Source organism: Anabrus simplex, chromosome X (genome assembly GCF_040414725.1).
Source record: "Anabrus simplex isolate iqAnaSimp1 chromosome X, ASM4041472v1, whole genome shotgun sequence".
Classification (NCBI taxonomy): domain Eukaryota; kingdom Metazoa; phylum Arthropoda; class Insecta; order Orthoptera; family Tettigoniidae; genus Anabrus; species Anabrus simplex.
In genome coordinates, this window is record NC_090279.1 from 179,116,015 (window position 1) to 179,134,930 (window position 18,916).

Below are 18,916 nucleotides of genomic sequence, written 5' to 3' on the forward strand. Positions count from 1 at the left end.
TTAGCTCTGATTGGTCCTTCGACCACTGCTTCTTCCTCTCCGCGATTTTGCTTTTGTACTCTTTCCTCAGCCTGCATTCTCGTACTTTGCTCCCTCCTTTTGCTTTATATTCTCTTAATGCTATTATCGCTGCCTTTCTGCAGATCTCACACTCCTTCTCGCCAATCTATCCCATACCGGAGCGTGGTGTGATTCAGTCCAGTCCTCCACCCCTATACTTTTGATGTCCTCCGAACTCATTACTATGTCAATAACACTACCCCGTTGTTCAGTTAGGTAGGTCATTTTGCCTTCTTTGTCCCCCTCTAAGAACCTTTCAGGATGAATAAATTCCCGACTTCACAGAATTCTAAAAGTTTTCCACCGTAGCTATAATTACCTTATCATTACTTCTTCTTGCTAACCCTACTGTCAACTCGCCTTCTTTACTACACCTTGGGCTTCGCTCGCTTGTTCTGGCATTCTAATCTCCAAATAATAATACTCGCCCTCATACCTCCCCATAACGATACTGGTTTCTACTAGTACTTCCTCAAAGAACTTATCGTTGGCATATGGAGATCCATTGAGGTGACAGTAGACTAAAGCCAAGCACTCATGTTTATCTCTCCCTGCCTCTCTCACCATGTCAAATCATATCCACGTAACCCCTTCAATGTCGCTCTCAATATCCTCCGTAAATTCATTCAACTCTTCTTTAACTAGCACCGCTATTCCTCCGGGCGAGCGGGCGATTTTACTTAATCTTTTTCATGACTTGTGCCTCACCGTAAAAAAATTACTCTTGGAAAAGAGGCTGTTGGGAAATGGATGCCTCATATGTTGATTCATTATCTAACAAATTATTATATATTCATGTTTTTAAATCGATACATTTTGCAGGGAGAAGCTGCTGCTACGAAGATGAAGTCCGAGGTCCAACAAGTCTTGGAACTGTCTCAACTGTTCGGCTATGCAATGTCTTGTGGTCGAGTATCTATATTCTACTGTGCTGGACCTCATGACACTGCATAGCTTGATGGTACATTTCCATTTTCACTTGTTGTCTGGAGCACTAATCCTCAACCTTCATAAAATCACGGACCTGAAATCTCCTTGGATGATTCTCACGTGTGGACCTGACAAGTATATCCAGTTCTTGATTCTTTTCATAATAAACATGTTGTGGAAGCCATCGGCACATCAGGAGAGCCACCCGGTTGCCACTTTATGTAGCAACCAGTCGAGGATGGGCTCATGCTATTCAACTAGATCAAGCCACTTCAGAAACCCTGGCGTGGATGCCGGAGGGGTTTTCATTTCAATTCACGACTCGGCCGACCCCGGTCAGCCGCGGACGAGGAAGAGGACGGGGCCGCGGTACTCGGGGGACCAAGTCAACAGCGCCAACATGAAGCCTGCAGTTCGGGAGAGGAAACGCCGCCGCCAACAACGGGACCCGTCCCCGTCGCCGGCAGGCATCCTCCAGCGTTCTCTGACGGGCCTGCCAGCCCCGGAGAGCACCCGACCTGTGGGAACACCTGTGGAACACTCTCACCAAGACAACAAGAACAAGCGGCTACAGACCAGGTTACTTATTTGAATTTAGCCTGCTTTCTTATATTTTTCACCTTTTCTACTGTTATATCTTTTGTACTTTTATTGTATGTGTTTAAACCACATGTGTAATCAGAATGTATTGCCTATATATATATATATGTTAAAATTTAGAAATAAAGCACTGACGGAGCCAGGGATTCTCGACTCCGTCGCCTTTTCTCCCTCTTTGGCTCGCGGGCTTCGCCCGGTGCTTTTTCTCCACTACACGCCAGCCAAGAAAGGCTATAAAAGGCGAGTGGGGGACGAGCTCTGGGACAGTCTGCAGCCAAGGAGGGAAAGGGCAACAATTCTTATGGATATTGAAGCTCAATGCTTAGGGAAATTCAATACCTTGTACTCTTGTATTGCAACCCTTTAAGACAAGAGTAAAATCATTATCTAATACTCAAGTCAGGATAACAAATGGAATTACATTATGAATGAATCTTTATCATCAATCCTGGCGTTCTCTTAACTTACTTGTAGTCATTATATCCCATCAAGTCTTGGTCTTCTTCTTTCCTTTCCTTGAATTTTTCCTTCAAAAACATTTACTAGGAAGTCGTTATATCTCAGAATATGACCTACAAGTTTTGACTTCTACCTTTTCATATCTTTTATCAGTCTCCGTTGTTCACTGACTTCCTTTCGAACATCCCGACTCTTCCTTTTCCTTCAGTCCACCATGTCCTCCTCATTTTCCACCAAATCAACATTTCAGTTGCTTCCTATGAATCTGTTTCCTTCTTCCCCAATATTCTACCTCTCACAACTATAAAGTTATATACTGAAAAAAGTTATTTTACATAAGCCTTCAGTGGTTCTAAACTTATTTGTAAAAATATTTCTTTAATTTCGAAAGGCCGGTTTAGCAAGGGCTACTCTTCTTTTAATTGCTATTTTCTTCAGTTAAAATGCTTCCTAAGTAACATAAATGTTGCACTTGTTCTACTTTGGAATTTTCTACTCTAATTTTTTTATTAGCTCGCATGCCATATTTTGATTTTCTTACTATTGGTTTTTAAGTTTATATTGCTTCAATGTATCACACTAAACATTCAACATTCTATTTAATTTCTTTTCAGAGTCTGCTGCTGTCATTAGCAGATCTAACACCGTGCATTCGTTTCCCATTTATCTTAATTCCCTTATTCAGTTCCTTTAAGATGTGTACAATATTAAAATCACGGAAAACTAGGAAAATAAGACACAAATTATAAGGTAAGTAGTATTTTAAGAAAATTTTGTCAAACTTTCCGACAGAAAAAAATCAATTGATCATAAATATCTTACTAGGTGTAATACCCGGCTCTTCTCGCCTACTTTCTCCCTCGAATGTTAAATTTTAGGATTTGAATTACCTGTTTGAAGTTATATTTGTAGATTTCTTTAATTTGACAAATATTCAGATGCCCGGATTGTCTCGGAAGTGGCTGATCCTTTTAAAATAATCTATAAAAATAACTTGTAATGATTTACGCCTCGCGTTATAGATATGTACGCGATTCCAAATGTCATTGGGACTGTCTTTTCGTACATTTCCTTTCTCACCCCTTCTCAACCCCCATGCAGTTGGAAGCTGAGCTTGGCCCTAGAACGTGGCTGAATTTTTTTTTTCGAGCCTAAACCCAGCCTTTTGTGTCGATTCGGAAAAATGCATTCCATTCCTCTATCAGATAATGGTATCGATTAAGTCGCTCTGCCAATTTTAGATCCCTTAACGACCATTTAAGAGGAGGGTGTATGTATTTAAAGGCCTAAGACACGCCCTGAAGCTGCTAAGTAGTTATGACCTCCTATCTCAAGGCAGAAATAGAATCCGTGATCAAGAGAAAATGATACATCAGAAGTTGCAGAAAATATCCAAGGAAGAAGTAGGAAGTCTGAAGGAGAGAAATATAGTACAAGCCAGTTTTTAAATGAGTAGATAATATCGGAATTTGTTTGAACTTGGTGAAATTGTTCTCAAAGTTACAACTATTTAAGTTTGTAATGGGTTTTAAAATTCTTCAAATTTTAATAAGGGTTTTGATGCTCAGTTTTGGATATAAATACTGGTTGTTTTAGAACGTTACAAACAGTCTACATAATAGTATTCGTCTAATACTAAAATCCACTACTATTTCTACTTACACTAGGTAAATTTCAACAAAATTTCAGCTGGATAAAACGAGAACTATTACGCAAGGGACTTTTTTACTGGTCTACTTTTTTAGTATTAACATTTGAAGCAATACAGATACACGCCGCTAATTTTGTGGAATTTTTTAAAATTTCATCTTAATGCAACAAGGGGCTGCCTGGCCGAGGCGGTAAAGGCGTGCTCGGTTCGCCTGGAAGGACGTGGCTTCGAATCCCCGCCAGGAAGTCGTAAAATTTAAGAAACGGGATTTCCATTTCCGGAGGTGCATAAGGTCCTGAGGTTCATTCAGCCTACACCAAAAATGAGTACCAGGTTAATTCCTGGAGGCAAAGGTGGCGGGGCGTAGAGCTAACCACTCTACCCATCACGTGCCGATGTTAACAATGGTGGAAGCCTTTACCTTCCATTCCTCCAACGGCCTCTACGGAGGTGACTTTGCTTTTTGCTTAATGCAACAACTAAATTTTGTAAAAATCGGATAAAAACTATGGAAGTTTCAAAATTCAGTTCTAACTCGCCTGAAATGGCATCCACAGTCTTGCAGTTCACCTCAGCGACCCCGATAACTCTTGATTCCGTACTAAAATCAACAGTTTTCGTTAATATTTACATTTCAGCACGCTCCCCTACGGGTAGTAAGGGTGTCTTACCACAATGTTTCTTTCCGCATAGTACGAGAATGCAGGTCCCTGTTCGGATGCAGCCTTGCCCAGGGAATGGCGACAGTGCTTATGTGATTCGCAGCGCTCACTGACCTGACGTCAGAGAACGTGGACTTCGGTTAGGTAGGAGTTAAAATTCCTTACCCGCACCTAATTTCGTCCCCCTAGGGATTTACGGTTTGCGCGGTTGGTACCTACTGTTTAGCCGCGCGCTCACGCGTAGCCTCATCCCGTTGTCTTGTTGTGAGAGTTGGTTATGTGCACCACGTTTACTTTCCGTGTACAAGGAGGAATAATTTTTATGCTGAGCTGAGTTAGAGCCTGTTATTCTTAGAGTGAGCACTGATCTGTGTATGAAATACAGGACTGCATTTCAGTCGTGTGTTGCAGTTCCTGGATTGTAATCGCTACATAAGATAGATGGCTTGATTTACTGTAAATCAGGAAATGTGCGTAATTTCGTCCCCCTTCATTTTATTTATTTATGAAGTTTATTATTGTTTTAAATTGGGAAAACGCAAGCAGTGGGACAAGGAGACTATGAAAAAGGCTATTAAGCCAGTGAGGGACAAGATAATGGGTTAAAAACGTGCAAGTAATAACATCCCACGAGCAATGATGAATTACTAAGTTCAAAAGAATACCAATTAAACATTATTCATAAATGGTCGTCAAGTAATTCATTACAGGAAAAGTGTTTGGTAAGGTCAAAATGGAAACATGTATATTTATTAATTGTACTTTTCATAAATTTGATGGGGGACGAAATTACGAACACGTTATTTGTAGTTCAGTTTTTGCAGTGTTTATGTGAGATATTGACTATCTTATGTTATTCCAATTCCATTGTAACTTGCCCGTAACTGGAGAATATTTTCAGTAATTTATATTTATACCAATTTCTAGGTTTGTCCATAATATTCCTGAATTCCTACAAGTCCTTGTCTGCTAAGGGGACGAAATATGGGTCCCCTGTCTTACGGTGGAGATGTCGGAGGAGGCAGCTCTTGACTCGAAGATAAATACAATCTAAAGAGGCCAATCGCTTCGGGCAGATGAGGCTCTTTAGGAGTGATGATGATCCCTTGGTGGAGGCAATACCACTAAAGTCTGCACTCAGTGTGAGGAGCGGCTGAAAAAGTCGATTGTTCCCGCGTTTTAATTATGACAATTATCTCCAAAGCTGTGGAGGCACAGAGCTACCCACGTTACACTTGCCGCAGTGTCCAATGTGTTGATGAAAGGGGTCATCGTCGGATATTTCGTGTGGAATGAGTAGGTAGACGGGTCGAAGTGCTTCAGATCACTCGCGATTTCATTTCTACATAACTGTCGCATCCTACACCTGCTCTAATGTGCTTTTCATATTCATACCTTGGTCTAACCCTACCGTACCTACCCCCTACCCTCAAATACCAACTGAAAGAGTTCTGGGTGATTTATAATATGTCCTTCTCGTCAAACTTAGCCAAATCGATCTCCTCTCAGCATTTTGATTCAGTATCACTTCTTGATTCCATCTGTCGTTACGTTCACCATTCTCCTGTAATACCACATTTCAAAAGCTTCTATTCTCTTTCTGTCTAACACGAGTGAAGAACAATTTCCAAAATTTCATACTTTGTATACCTTCGAAACACTACATCGTACTATTGTGGGCGTTACTTTGATTACAGTTAGTTTAATTTGTATAGAAGGAAACTAATTATAAGCAGACAGTATTTGATTTCGACTTTCCCTTTGGTCACGGGTTTGGAAAATTATATGTCCACTAGCGAATGTACCCGTGCTTCGCTACGGTATTCTACATTGTATTCGAATATCGAAGTAAATAGTGTACATGCAGTAAATAAGATAGTTTTAAAATTGCATGTCTCTTAGCGTTATCCGAGAAAGAGCATGGGGAGGTCCCCGTACGTTTCCAATGTAAAGTGTTTGTTACGGATTTGTGATATAACGGCAGGCTCACTTGCCTACTGGCATTCACAATCAGGTTGGGAAGTTTACATTATAATTGCAGGCCCCATTGCCTACTATGCGGACAGAATCGATTTGGGGAGTTTTCGTTAAAATGGCAGCCCCCCTTTCCTACCTCCAGACAGATTACAGTTTTTATTATAATGGCAGGCAATTACCCTACTATCACTCAAAATTGAGTTGTGCAGTTATCATTATAATGACAGGCCCCTTTTCCTACTGCCAGCCAGCGTACTGCCAGTCACACCAAGTTGGTGAGTTTCCATCAAAATAGCAGGCCACTATGCCTAATGCCAGTCACATTTTAGATGAGTACATTTCTTTATAATGGCGGGCACCCTTGCCTACTGCCAAACACAATCGGGTAGGGGAGTTTTAAACAAAACTGCATGCTCACTTACCTTCTGCAAGTCAAATCGAGAAGGGAACTATTCATTACAATTGTAGGCCTTCCTTACTAATGACAGTTACACAGGAGTTGGAGAAGGAACCCTTTCCTACTGCCAGTCAAAGTCGGTGTGGGGAGTACTGATTACAATAGCAGACCGACCCTTTCTCGATCGCTAAATCGACATCAGTGAATATATATAGATCGACATACGAAAGTATATGCGTGTTTACAATATTGAAGACCTTCATTTACAGATTAACTGCTACTAAACGTACGTCATATCGACAAAGGATTATACCATAAGACACGCCGGATTTAGTGGCCTAAATGGCTGGTCCAATGATATGTCATCTATTCTTGGGTCAGATTTAGAAACGTGGAACAGGGTAAAGGTTTTGTAAGATCATCTCACATTACATTACTTTTCGGATAATAATGTGACAGCTACATACGTAGCATTTGGCTCACATATGGCTACTGAGTGGGCCAATTTTCGTGAAGAGTTTGATGATTCTGTATTTCATATAAGTAATTGAAAGTATGAATAATGCATGTGAAAATTCCAAATTGACTTAACATCGATTAATAGAGAAAAATCAAACGTAAAAGGGATACAGATACGGCATAAAGTCATAAGACCAAGGTTGTAGATCATTCCAAATTGAACGGAGATTGTGCAATCCGTTACGTGATAGGAATTTCCGAAGGTCTGCACCATCATTAAAATTGCCTGCATATTTCGATATTCTTCGGGGATAAAAAATGAAAAATTTAATGATATAGGATTTTTCATTCGTTACAGGCTAAAACGTATAATTTTGTCAAATTTCAATTATCTTCTTATTCTTCTGGCAGATTATGCCACAATGTGGATTTTGGGCGAGGCGGGTAAAAATTAGGACTTTCAGGAAATCAAAAATTATGGAGATTGTTATTATTACCCCTTAAACGGAAAGCTGTACGAAAATTTCGCCAAAATAGTCAGTGTAGAGGTACACAGTCGTTACGATTTGATTTATATAGATAAGGAATCTGCTCCATGTAAAACACCTTTTGGGCTATGTCCGCTGGACTTAACCTGCAAAAGTGACCATTCATGATATCTCCCTTATTAATCCTCCTGACGAAAAAATGCACATGAAAAAAAAGGTTTAGAGGTGGAATTCCATCAGGTTTGGTCGATTTCCAGTCACGTTGGTCTTGTTCTGTATATATTGTGGAAGAGTAAAATCACCATTTCGGTTCCTTATAAACCGCCAGTCCATTCCGGAACATGAAATGTTATTTACGTTTAAAACCTACCTTTGGACAGGTGGATGCTAAATATAAATTTTGTTTCGAATGTCTTCAGTAGTTTTCAAGTTGTAAGGAATACGCTTTACACGCACCCGCTCGTGAGTTAAGTCCGATGGGACTTGTACAGAAAAACGGTCCTTTAATGATATCTCCCTTATTGATCCTCGTATCGAAATGATGCACATGAGAAAAAAAGGTTTAGACATTAATTTCTACCAAGGTAGGTAGACTTCCATAAACTTTTGTTGTGTATATTTTTTGGAAGTGCAGAATCACTGTTTCGGTTTCGTATAAACCCCCAGTTAGTTCAGGGATTTAGAAACAATATTTGCCCTGAAACCTATCAAGGACAGGTGTATTCTAAATACGAATCTTGGTGGAAATGCATCCAGTAGTTTCTAGCATTCACGTACATACGGCGTAATTAAGGAAGAAAATAATACAGTTAAGAATGTTGAAACTAATAGAAAATGGATTATAACTGAGGACAGCCGGATAACGACAAATAAATAAATGCCGTGAGTTATGGATATAATAAAGCGCTAACAGAGGAGAAATTTAGGTTCAGTGATTCTTAGGTAAACAAATATGAAGATGACTAATGGTGTTATTACTTAATCTATTCGAGGGCGGTTATAACCTCCAACGATATTCCGCCAATATCCCGCAGATGAGCCGATTGATGCCTCTCTTGCCATCTACCCAAGGAACAACCACGAATTTAAAAGCATGATGAGGAAAATGGCAATACGTTACTTCCCTACTGGCATGCAGTCAGAGACGTTGCCATGGTAACCTGTAGGTTCGTTGTCGGTCTGTCGGTCACTAAATGCAGAGCATGATACCAGCAGAAAATTGTAAATTTCTCCATCATGTGAAGAGTAAGGTAAATTATGAACATAACGGAAGTTGTTTATAATGAAGAGACGTTTCACGTACGGTAAACGAAGTTTACAGAAAATCAATAGTATAAGAGAAAATAGAGGAAAACCACTGTGGTTTTCCTATAAACACCCCGTCTATTCAAAGATTTTAAAATTATATGCATATCGGAACCTTTCCTGGGATGAGTATACTCTAAATATGAAGTTTGGCTGAGATCTATCCAGCCGTTTCGACGTGATGGTGGGAAAACCACTCTTGTTTTCCTATAAACCCCCCGTCTATTCAAGGATTTTAAAATGATATGCATATCTAAACCTTCCCCGGGATTAGTATACTCTAAATACAATGTTTGGTTGAGATCCATCCAGCCGTTTCGACGTGATGGTGGAAAAACCATTCTGATTTTCCTATAAACCCCCCATATATTCAAATATTTTAAAATGATATGCATATGGAAAACTTCCCCGCGATGAGTATCCTCTAAATATGAAGTTTGGTTGAGATCTATCCAGCCGTTTCGACGTGATGGTGGAAAAACCATTCTGGTTTTCCTATAAACCCCCTGTCTATTCAAGGATTTTAAAATGATATGCATATCAAAACCTTCTCCGGGATGAGTATACCCTAAATATGAAGTTTGGTTGAGATCTATCCAGCCGTTTCGACGTGATGGTGGAACAGACAAACAGACAGACAAACAGAAACAATTTTATTTATATAGATTTTTACACTCGTTCTTCACCCCCTTTCCATCCCCGCCCAAAGGAGTCCTACGAGTGCCTTACACAACAGTATATTTTTTTCCCAGATATTAAGTCTTATTTGTACCTATTTTGGTTGACAGCTATGCCCAAACGTACATGCATAATCTCACTGCTCTAGAATCCTGGAGCTGACGTTGCCATGGTTACGGCAGTTCATTTCTTTATCCGATTCCTAGAGCAGGGGTAGTGTGGTGCCAATATCTCCGTAACGGTTGGTTTTAGGGCCTTAAAACATGGTTTTCGGGCCCGTAGGGCTTACCGAGTTTTGTTCTTTGCGTCAAGAGGATTAAATTGAGCTTTGTCTCGTCCTTATACGACAAATTCGATATTTTGCCTATAATAGTATAAGAGAAAATGGAGGAAAACCGTTTTTCCTATAAAACCCCCGTCTTTTCAAAGATTTTAAAATGATATGCATATCGAAACCTTCCCCGGGGTCAGTATACTCTAAATATGAAGTTTGGTTGAGATCTATCCAGCCGTTTCGACGTGATGGTGGAACAGACAAACAGACAGACAAACAGACACAATTTTATGAATCTTGGTGGAAATGCATCCAGTAGTTTCTAGCATTCACGTACATACGGCGTAATTAAGGAAGAAAATAATACAGTTAAGAATGTTGAAACTAATAGAAAATGGATTATATCTGAGGACAGCCGGATAACGACAAATAAATAAATGCCGTGAGTTATGGATATAATAAAGCGCTAACAGAGGAGAAATTTAGGTTCAGTGATTCTTAGGTAAACAAATATGAAGATGACTAATGGTGTTATTACTTAATCTATTCGAGGGCGGTTATAACCTCCAACGATATTCCGCCAATATCCCGCAGATGAGCCGATTGATGCCTCTCTTGCCATCTACCCAAGGAACAACTACGAATTTAAAAGCATGATGAGGAAAATGGCAATACGTTACTTCCCTACTGGCATGCAGTCAGAGACGTTGCCATGGTAACCTGTAGGTTCGTTCTCGGTCTGTCGGTCACTAAATGCAGAGCATGATACCAGCAGAAAATTGTAAATTTCTCCGTCATGTGAAGAGTAAGGTAAATTATGAACATAACGAAAGTTGTTTATAATGAAGAGACGTTTTACGTACGGTAAACTAAGTTTACAGAAAATCAATAGTATAAGAGAAAATAGAGGAAAACCACTGTGGTTTTCCTATAAACACCCCGTCTATTCAAAGATTTTAAAATTATATGCATATCGGAACCTTTCCTGGGATGAGTATACTCTAAATATGAAGTTTGGCTGAGATCTATCCAGCCGTTTCGACGTGATTGTGGGAAAACCACTCTTGTTTTCCTATAAACCCCCCGTCTATTCAAGGATTTTAAAATGATATGCATATCTAAACCTTCCCCGGGATTAGTATACTCTAAATACAATGTTTGGTTGAGATCCATCCAGCCGTTTCGACGTGATGGTGGAAAAACCATTCTGATTTTCCTATAAACCCCCCATATATTCAAATATTTTAAAATGATATGCATATGGAAAACTTCCCCGCGATGAGTATCCTCTAAATATGAAGTTTGGTTGAGATCTATCCAGCCGTTTCGACGTGATGGTGGAAAAACCATTCTGGTTTTCCTATAAACCCCCTGTCTATTCAAGGATTTTAAAATGATATGCATATCAAAACCTTCTCCGGGATGAGTATACCCTAAATATGAAGTTTGGTTGAGATCTATCCAGCCGTTTCGACGTGATGGTGGAACAGACAAACAGACAGACAAACAGAAACAATTTTATTTATATAGATTTTTACACTCGTTCTTCACCCCCTTTCCATCCCCGCCCAAAGGAGTCCTACGAGTGCCTTACACAACAGTATATTTTTTTCCCAGATATTAAGTCTTATTTGTACCTATTTTGGTTGACAGCTATGCCCAAACGTACATGCATAATCTCACTGCTCTAGAATCCTGGAGCTAGAATCCTGCCATGGTTACGGCAGTTCATTTCTTTATCCGATTCCTAGAGCAGGGGTAGTGTGGTGCCAATATCTCCGTAACGGTTGGTTTTAGGGCCTTAAAACATGGTTTTCGGGCCCGTAGGGCTTACCGAGTTTTGTTCTTTGCGTCAAGAGGATTAAATTGAGCTTTGTCTCGTCCTTATACGACAAATTCGATATTTTGCCTATAATAGTATAAGAGAAAATGGAGGAAAACCGTTTTTCCTATAAAACCCCCGTCTTTTCAAAGATTTTAAAATGATATGCATATCGAAACCTTCCCCGGGGTCAGTATACTCTAAATATGAAGTTTGGTTGAGATCTATCCAGCCGTTTCGACGTGATGGTGGAACAGACAAACAGACAGACAAACAGACAAACAGAAACAATTTTATTTATATAGATTAAGACTCATATAAATCACATTTGTAAAGTTGCTAAGATTCCATAGCGTCTTCATCCCTGAGCAGTCAAAACCCTTAAAATGCTTCACTTCGATTTGTATATAAACTATTTAATATTTAGATGTCAAATCTTTCTTCAGCGTTACGTCAACATTTTCTATTTCTTCAGTCACAAAAAATGCTCCGTGATATGTTTTTGAAGCGAGATCAACTACCAGAAGTTACAAGATATTATTACCTTAGTAATGTACATTGTTTTCTATATTTTTCAGGGAACTCTCCTGTTTCACAAGTGATGTCTCCGGCCAAGTAAGAAATGATAACAATTGAGCCGTTCGGCTGTGTAGTGGTTTGTAGCCTTGTATGTAACATTTCACTGTACAAGACCACATATCACTGCACGGCTTGATGATTCATTAACTCCACCAGTGTTTCTCAACCTCACCTAATCACGGTCCAGCATCTTAGTTTGAACATCCGGAGGTCCAAAATCGGGTAAATATATCTAGTTCTTTATTCTGTTTTACATGCTTGACGGAAACATCTTATTCTGTGGATGTCATATGGGGAGAAGCAATGAGAAATTCGATCTTTAAGGGGCTGTATATATTTTATATGTGCTTTATATTGAAAATGTAAAAATATCGAGCATATTCAAGTTGTATTTTATCTGTTGTGTCTTTATTTGCGGGACCTACTGTTTACAATGCGCTATGTCTTCTGGTATAGGCTAGAGCAAGTTTGTTACTCTCATTGATCTCTCTCTGTCTTATTCTTGTTTTTGACAATATGAAAGTGGCTGAGGTATGAGTGATGCTAGTACTGTCATTCCTTATGCAGCTAGTCCCTGCTGTGAATGGTGTGAAAATGTTGCGCATAGGGTCGGTTGATGCATGCATTTCAGTGGGTTTGGCAGACTGATATGTAATAGCAACTTCGCATTTCCGTAGTACGCCTCTTCACTGATGCCTAGGCCATCTATGACAGCTGTAGGCGGAGCTTTGGAGGATAAACGAACCTTCGCGCTGTTAACTAAACATATCTTTATCTGTTAGTTACAATGGAATTTAAAACTGAAACTACTACATTAATGAAAATAATAGTATGAACAAAAATTGGAATAAAATTGAAAGACATCTTAATAGTAACCTAACTAATAACAAAAACGATATTTACGTGTTTTAACGTAGCAATTTACAGATATGTGATTTTGTTTTTTATTTTATAACAGGTAGGACTGAAACAGTAATTTCCATAAATTATTTTCACATTTATTAGTTGTTGAGGTATATTTAATTTCATGAGTAGTCGTTGTATAATAATTCTTCAGAGTTTTTTTTTTTGCTAGTTGCTTTACGTCGCACCAACACAGATAGGTCTCATGGCGACGATAGAACAGGGAAGGGCTAGGAGTGGGAAGGAAGCGGCCGTGGCCTTAATTAAGGTACAGCCTCAGTATTTTGCCTGGTGTGAAAATGGGAAACCACGGAAAACCAGTTTCATAGCTGCCGACAGTGGGGTTCGAACCTACTATGTCCCGAATACTGGATACTGGCCGCACTTAAGCGACTGCAGTTATCGAGCTCGGTCTTCAGACTTTTTGTTCCATAAGTTACTGTAGCTGACTGACAGGTACAAATATTCCGATTTTTTCCTGTGTCATGTTGATGTATTCTTCTGTTTGTTGAACGATGAGATTGTTATGTATTTCAATATTCTCATATTTGAAGTTATAAAACAGTGACATTGACCTTAATCTCTAATTCCAAAGATGGTATTGTAGTCTGATCACAAAGAGAGAACGCCTTTCCTTCCCCTCTAGTTATTCCTGTGTCAATCCCTTCTCTTCTACACGGGACGATCAGTTTTAATCAGCCATTCAGTAGATAATAATTATTTTTGTTCTTACTACGCCGTGCGCTCGTTGAGAGATTTGCTCGGCTCGCGAACTCAGTGTTACTATTTTATTAGAACACAATAATGTATTTCCAGTGCGTTGTTTTAATTGTTAGGGAGTACTTTCACTAGTGATATACTGAATCTTTAAAATATTCTGAAGATTTTGTAGTTATCCAATACCTAATCCACAAGAACTGAAAATCCTTCAATGGAGAAAAAGTTCTAGGAATGAAACGGCAACTAAATCGGTTGCCACGCGACCACAAACGTAATAATATTGCACAAAAGAGTGGAATTCTCATGACACGACCAATTTTGTACCAAAACGGCACATCATAATTCTCAGGCTTGAATACTAAATTTACGCGAATAATACCCGCACATTTAAAAATTGGGGTGCGGCTTTTATTTGCGTCAATGTTGGCATTTTTTTTCAAAATCAGCCTTTCTAAATTTGGGGTGCGAGATTATTCGGTGGCGGGTATTATTCGCGTAAATACAAATTTCTAATGGCCCTATTCTGTAGAACTTTCAGCGGTTGCAAATCACTTTTACCTCTTTGACATCAAACCTTAATCATATAAGTTATGTGAGAATGTACCTCGTGTATGCATGAGTTCTTGCCGGTTTTGTGGTAAAGAAAATACGTAATTTTCAAGGAAAATTCATATTTGGTTTACTCAAAACATTGTTTATTGCTCTTCGGCTTCTACACACTTCGTCAAACTTTCCGGTAAGTTATGAATACCATGCCAGAAAAACTGCTTGTCTTTTGTGGCAAACCATTCGTCGAGTCAACTTCCTCGAAACTGCTGAAGTGTTGCCCTGCGAGCGTGTCACATTGATGCGAAGAGAAGACAGTCAGATGGTGCCTGTCGGGGCAGTACGGCGGCTGCGGAAGGATGTCCCATCCAAGCGATTTCAAGGTGTCTTTCACTGGTTTCGCTGTGTGAGAGGGCGCATTGTCGTGTAACAAAATCACTATGCCTTTTCTTCTGGACTATTCCGGTCATCTTTCGATCAATGCCTGATTTTAATTAATCGTTTGGTGGCGATAGCGTTGTGCCGGAGAGCGCCTGCAATTGCTCGTCTTTCACATTCAAATCACCACGTTTAAATTGTCTCACATGATCTAATCTTTGGAGCGTGTTCACCACATGCTTCTACCAGCAAACGATGGCATTCCACAGCCTTTTACTTTTGATTAAATAAGAAAAGCAATGCGTGGCGCTAATGTTCTTCTTCAGGCACAAACATCTACATGATCACTGAACGATACAACACAGACGCTAGTGTTTGGCGGACTCAACTTGTGAGTGTTTGTAGGTTAATATCAGAGGAACAAACTGAAGTATGTGTCAAATTAATACGCTGTACTGTTCACTGGCAACATCTCTTAGTGAAACCGGAAAAGACTTATGCATTCACCTGGTATGTATGATACAAGGATCTCTGGCCAGAAACTGATAGGACTCCTCTGAGTCACCTGAAAACACCAATAATTGGAGCAATCCTATCACATAAACTAGAAATATGCTGTTATCTAGCGTCAAGCCCAAGAAATTCACTTTGTATACTTGCTGAATAGTGATGTTTTCAATCAGTACCTGGTTAGAAATCGACATAGTTGCCCTAGGTTTATGAAATATATAATATATAAGGAAAGATCCTCGTTGGAGTAATCAGATAAATATGATTGTAAATAAAGGGTACAGATCTCATCACATGGTTATGAGTGTATTTAGTAAGGATGTAAAGGAGAGGGCATATAAGTGTCTGGTAAGACCCCGACTAGAGTATGGTTCCAGTGTATGGGACCCTCACCACGACTTCTTGATTCAAGAACTGGACAAAATCCAAAGAAAACCAGTTCGATTTGTTTCGGGTGATTTTCGACAAAAGAGTAGCGTTACAAGAATGTTGAAAAGTTTGGCCTGGGAAGACTTGGGACAAAGGAGACGAGCTGCTCGACTGTGGTATGTTCCGATTTGCCAGTGGGAAGATGGCGTGGGAGGACATCAGTAAACGAATACGTTTGAGTGGTGTCTTTAAAAGTAGGAAAGATCACAATATAAAGATAAAGTTGGAATTCAAGAGGAAAAATTGGGGAAAGTATTCGTTTATTGGAAGGGGAGTTACGGATTGGAATAACTTACCAAGGAAGATGTTCAATAAATTTCCAATTCCTTAGCAGTTATTTCATAGCTGAATGGTTAGCGTGCTGGCCGTAGGTCACAGGGTTCCCGGGTTTGATTCCCGGGAATTTTAACCATGATTGGTTAATTTCGCTGACACGGGGGCTGGTCGCCTACAGGTGTCAACTCAAAAGACCTGCACCAGGCGAGCCGAACTTGTCCTCGGACACTTCCGGCACTGAAAGCCATACGCCATTTCATTTCAAGAAAAGGCTAGGAAAATAACTGATAGACAATCTGCCACCTGAGCGACTACCCTAAATGCAGATCAGTACTGATTTATTGATTGGAATAAATATAATACTACAAGACGTATTTAATGAAGGAATTCACGGTTAAAAGACCAATGATGGAACAATTTTCCGTGATACGAAAGTTTCGCGCGCGACGCCGCACAGTGCAGCGAGATGGTTGACAATTTGGAGAGGAAAATCATTGGTCATCGTATAGTTCGGAAATGCGAGCATATAGGAAGTTGTATGATGTGTCTTTAATTGGACTCGGCGGCTAAAATAAAATTCATAAAAATAAATATAAAATAAATTTAAAGCAATGGTTGCACATGGACTAATTCTTTCCTAAATCATCAAACATTTTGAACCTACAAAATGTTGTTGTTGATGATGATTATGATGATGATGATGATGATGATGATGATGATGATGATGATGAACCTTGTTGTTCGGAGGGGCCTAACATCTAGGTCGTCGGCGCCTAGTGGTACGGGATTAGACGAAATGTAATGACAATGTAATTCCAAAATTCATCCACTGACCGGAATTCCAAATACGATTATGAAGAATGAATGAAAATAAAATAATGACTATACTGAAGGTTGAAATAATTCCATAATACATCCACTGACTAGAATTCAAAAAGACGACGAAGAACAAAGATTGCAGGCCTAGGAGTTGGTCTCTTATTTTACCTCTTAGCCTCTTTTTTTGGGAGTTAGTCTTTTATAGTCTCTTTTTTTCAGAATAAGTCTCTCTTTTAGCTTTCTTGCCATCAACACACGAAGAATTTAAAAATGATGGAGTTGGAGTAGAAGATTTGTGTGAGGCGTTTTTCTTCAAAGGTACGGTTTATCTTGTTTTAAGTGTGATTAATACTTAACTTCTTTCTGAAGTTTCTTATGATGAGAACATCTTTGCAATGAACACAGAAATTGTTCTGTGTGTTATATGTGATGCTCTGAAGAAACTATCCTTGAGTTACATTATTCAGCAAAGCTGATTTTATCAAAAGTGCTTTTCTGTAATGTACACTTTGTCATTTTCTAATAGCTTTTCTTTTCATTTCAGGATTTATATCGAAATGGTTGACTCATGATCTGTGAACTGAAATGGTAATAATGGGAAAGTGCAACTTTAGGGAGGATTGGCTACTTAAATTCGACAAGAATGGACATCGGCATCACGACACAGTGCATATGAAGTATTTTGTAAACTTTGTATGTGTACAATTGATTTTAATCAAAACATGGGGTGTCATGCTCTCCTTCAACACTCGGACTATGCTAAACATAAAAAGAAAAGCCTCTGATGTTGTAGGCTTTAAGCAGATGGTTTTAGTCGCAGGAAATCCCAGTGATTCTTCCAATATGAAGATACTAAGTCAAACCATATTTCTTCAGTGCCTGTTATTAAACTCTGTTTTCTATTTTTCATTGGTGCTAAATGTCGTAATATTTTGAATAGTCCGGTATGATGTATCTTAGTTACGTGGAAAAGAAATTACCGTTGCGAGAGGAGAGAAAGCAGGCAAGAAGTCATCTCAGAGTGGTATTGTTACTAAAGATGATGTTTGTTTTTTGAAGTGGCTTAACAACAAGGTCATCGGCACCTAATGGTACGAGAAGCAACGAAATGAAACGATAATTAAAACTTCAGAATGTATCCACTGATTAAAATATAAAACGAATAATAAAAGAAGACCATGAATCCAAAACAATCAGTGGATGCAATAATTAGCATAACAATCAAAGACACTTGCTCAAACATGTCGGCCGTCATTCATCAACAATATCTGTAATCGAGTGACATGGTGCCGTCGGATGTTGTCTTTTAGCATCCCTAATGAGTTCGGACGATCGCGGTATATTTGTGACTGCAGATTACTCCACAACCAGCAATCACACGGACTAAGATCGGAGGACGTTGGAAGCCAAGCATGACATGCCCTGATTGCAGGCGCATCTGACGCCCTCTCTCACAACTCCTTCTTTCATACCGTACGCGAGTCTCATGCGGCATCACTAACGTGTTGCTGTCCACCGCCATCTGTTGGCCTTTTTATGCCCTCGTTGATGTCAATTAAACTCCAATGTTATGTCAGGCATTTGTGGCCATTTTTTACATGACGTGTTGCTATCGAGCGCCATCTGTTGGTCTTGATGTGTACTTTATTTTGGTGTCAATAAAACCCGATGTCATGCCAATCATATGTGTGTCTATTATTACCTGTCTACCTCCAGTATTCCGTGAAATATTGCCTCAAATGTTAACGTAATTTTGGGTCATCCTGTAGATCACCTGGGGTCGCCAAATATGGACGCCTCATATATCATTTTTTATAGCAATACCAAGTATAAGTACAAGGTTTCCTCTAATGATAGTGTGCAATGCTTCTTATGTCTTCAGGAAGGATGCGCTGTTGCGAAGCTGAAGAAACGGACGTGGTGAGACTGCATAATATCTCAACTGTCTATCCCTGGAGTGCTGATTGGCTCAGTACGTTCTGTAAACCCGTGTT